A 3,786-nucleotide genomic window follows, 5' to 3' on the forward strand; every position below is an offset into this window, starting at 1 on the left:
TAGAGGGAAGTGGAACTCAATAAAATTAGTGGGAGAACAATTAAATAACATAAGTCCAAACATTTAATTGTAACAATCATTTAACGCGAATCTATAATAATCCTCTTCTCTATACCTCTCAGATAATCATGTCTAAGAATCCCATAATGTCAATCCTCGACAATAAACTCAATGGCCCTAATTACCTAGATTGGTTGCGTAGTCTTAAGCGTGTGCTAACCGTTGAGGGGCGTCTCTATGTTTTGAACGAGAGACTTCCCGCCACTATACCTGCCACAGCGACTGATGCTGAAAAGGAAACTTATGAAGCATGGAAGAAAGATGACACACATGATAGGTGCTATATGATAAGCCGCCATGGAGCCCACGCTTGCGAGGAAATATGAGTCTCACATGCATGCTTTCGATATAAAGGCTCATCTCGATAGCATGTATAGTGAGAATATTAGGGCATCGAGGTACGCTGCTACAAAGGAGTTGATCACGGCGAGACTGCGCGAAGGGACTTCGGTCCATGAGCACTGTCTCAAAATGATCACTGTAACACCCCGTAAATTATGCGAGAGTTTATTGTACTTTATAATGAGAATTGGGGGCTGATGTGTTATTATGTAATAATTTTGGGGCATAAGCATAATAATAATTCTATAATTTAGTAACTTGGCCATTAAGCAATTGAGGGGCTTGTGTAATCGGATAATTGAATGTTATTAACCAAGAAAATTAGAGAGAGAGACACGTAGAATAAAAGATGAGTCAGACTTCCTCTTCATCTTCATCCGATTCTTCCTACACTTCACTCCTCTTCTCCAAACTCCTTTCTCTCTCTCGCTCTCTCTCATCATCTCTCTCTTTCTCTCTCGCCGGCTCTCTCTTCCTCTCTCTCTCGATCCTTGGCTGAAATCATGGAAGTTAATTGAAGAAAAAAAAGTCGGATTTATAGTGGTGGTGGTCTCCAGCAGCAGTCGCCGGCGGTGGTGGCTGGAATCCGACAAAGAAGACGAGCTGTCCAGAATTTCAATTTCAGAGTTTTGCCTTTTCCGTAAATCAATTAAACGGAGGTCTTAAAGATGGAGCATCGATGATCCGAAGAACTTCAGCTCGCTCGTTGAAACGAAGGGAAGCAAATTCTGCTGCCGCACCTGTTTTCGGAGCCGAAATCGAAGGGTTTCGAATGCGAATTTCGAATCGGTTCCTTCAGGAAACTCGTAGAGGACATCGTAAACTATAAGTAAGTGTTCAATTGTATCGAATTAGAGTATGTAATATGCATGTTTTAGAGGTCCGAATCCGATGACAGTAATCTGCCGGAAACAGGGCAGTTTTGAGTATCTTCTTGCGGGACTGTTTTCGATATGTTGGGATCATAATTTGGGCTGTGCGTCTTGATGAAACTTGTAGATTAAGTTGTCAGGTTTCATTTGATGTATTATTTGGACAATTTGGATAACCGTATGATTTGTTATGATTTTCCAAAGAAACTGTGACAGCAAACGAAATTATCCGAAAAATCTGGCAGGTTTATGTACTCATCTTTCGGGGTTATTATTGACGGGTTATGTTGTTAATTTGGGATTAAAGTCTTTAGTAAAATTGTAGATACAGATGTTATCTTTAACTTTATATATCATTTAGGTCATTCGGATAAGTACGACGATCGCAGTGATTATTTGAATAGAGTGCCACGAGAAGCAATTCTTAGTATATGTTTAAGAAATTGACTATGTCATATAGTGGATGGTAATATGGCTATATTACTGTTTGGAATCTTATTTAGTTCTAATGTTTGCATAGGTGTTGAGCGTAGTAAAGCTCTGATTCAAGGTTTAAGTTTAAAGATGCTTCTATAGCACTTCTATAGCACTAGCGTTGGACTCCAGGTGAGAAACTATGACTCCTTATCCAATTTCTTTCCTGCGCTTAATATCTCCTTTGTTTGAACCAAATATATTCTCTATCTTGATGGATCCTTTGATGCATTGATTATATTTTTCTTGGAATATGATCCTTAATGTTCTGCGAGCATATTCGTTTCCTTGGCTCGAACTTGGAACCTTGATCTTGTTCTTGAAATCTTGAACTTGTCAATTCTCTTGGTTGCTATGTTCACGGCTAATTCCTATACTTGATTCCTTGGCCTGAACATTTTCCTTGAATCGATATTGAACTATATTTATTCTCAAAATCTTGTCTTGAATGCTTTTCGAGAATAAATATTTCGTTGGCTCGAACTTGAATCTCATGTTTATTGAATTCATTGAGATATTGATATACTCGTTCTTGGAATCCGATATTGAACTTATGGTTCTTCTTGACTCTCATATTCATGAATATTCTCTCCTTGGCTTGAACTGAATTCTCGAACATGTTCATTATCCTGATACTTGATATTCAATTATCATGATGGTGACTTATCTTGTGAATGATTGACTTGATTCTTGAAATGAATGACTTGATATTCCTAAAAGGAATAATATTGATTCTTGAACCTACTGTCCCCACCCTTGAGGACGCTCTTGGGGGAGCTGGGCCCTAGGACCATTTCGGCAAGACGATCGGGCAGTATTGGGCTGACGATGACTGGTCTCCCGAATGGTACCTCCTGATGGTTCGGACTCACGTTCGTTTGGAGTTAAACGTTCCTGAGCCGGATCGGCACGTTCCGGTCGTGCCTCTTGCATGTTTCCGACCGAGTGGCCACTCGGGACGGATTGGAGGGATAAGGATGTGATATGATTTTATTTGTTGGGAGTTACAAGGTTGGAGACCCCACCAAATATTGATCTCAAGCCGTACATGTTACACTCTTGTACATGTTACACTTCTGTTAATGAAATTCTTGTAAAGTCTCTCGTTATATGTGCTGTTCACTTGATTCTCATCATACTCATGGATCATATGTTTTTCACTAAGTCATTCGGACTTATTCGTTTCTCCTTTCTGATATTAATGCGCAGGTAAAAGAAAGATTTATACCTAAATTTTCGTACTAAGAGTTAAAGCTCGTGTATGCCTCCGATTAGTCTCGTCGAGAGGTATCTCTATTTATGTTCCGTATAGGAATCCTTTGATCGAGAATTTTGTAATTGAGTAAGTAGTGTCGAAGTCGACTTGTAATAGAATCCCCTTTTGTAAACAAGATGGTATAGATATTGGGGTTTAATGTTTTGATTACTGCAATTTGGAGGAGCATATTTGGGGTCATTGAATGTACTGCATGTTGAGTGGTGTTCCGCCACGAGGTGCCTGCTACTCGAGGCGGGGCGCTACAATCACTCTCCTTGAAAAGCTAGTGAATCTCGATGTCACCCTCCCGGGCGAGCTCTCGTTGGATTTGATCCTGTTGTCTCTTCCTAGTTCCTATGAATTGTTCATAGTGAACTTCAACTTGAACAAACTAGATCCTCCCTTGGATTAGTTAATGAACATGTTGGTCAGTTTCGAGTCCACCATTAAGAAAGAGAAGTCTGTTCTCATTGATGTTACTTCTGGAAAGAATAGTTCTCCCCAAAAGAAGAGAAAGGAAAGAGTTCCCTTTCCAAACAGCAAGTTCGAAGTGGGTGAAAGTAGTGGGGCCCCCTAAGGCGAAATTCAGCAAAACGTAGTGAGATATTAATGATAAAGAACTTTGGCATTCCCGGAAACCCAACTACAAACATATTAGGATATGGGGTTTTCCCGCTTATGTGAAGCGATTAGTGGGAGATAAGTTGGATAGTAAATCCGACTTGTGCTATTTTGTGGGGTATCCCAAAGATTCAATGGGATACGAATTCTATTATGTCA

General features: G+C 39.9%; 1 long non-coding RNA gene across 1 annotated transcript; it reads left to right on the top strand.

Moving 5' to 3' along the window:
• The first annotated feature begins 571 nt into the window (after positions 1 to 571).
• On the top strand, positions 572 to 3,267 carry LOC148769180 (uncharacterized). Its single transcript, XR_016032224.1, has 3 exons — positions 572 to 1,231; positions 1,795 to 1,880; positions 2,958 to 3,267. It is a non-coding gene; the product is annotated as an uncharacterized LOC148769180 (long non-coding RNA).
• Positions 3,268 to 3,786: the final 519 nt, after the last annotated feature.

Source organism: Erythranthe guttata, chromosome 7 (genome assembly GCF_056151865.1).
Source record: "Erythranthe guttata isolate IM_541 chromosome 7, IM_541, whole genome shotgun sequence".
NCBI classification, from domain to species: Eukaryota; Viridiplantae; Streptophyta; class Magnoliopsida; order Lamiales; family Phrymaceae; genus Erythranthe; species Erythranthe guttata.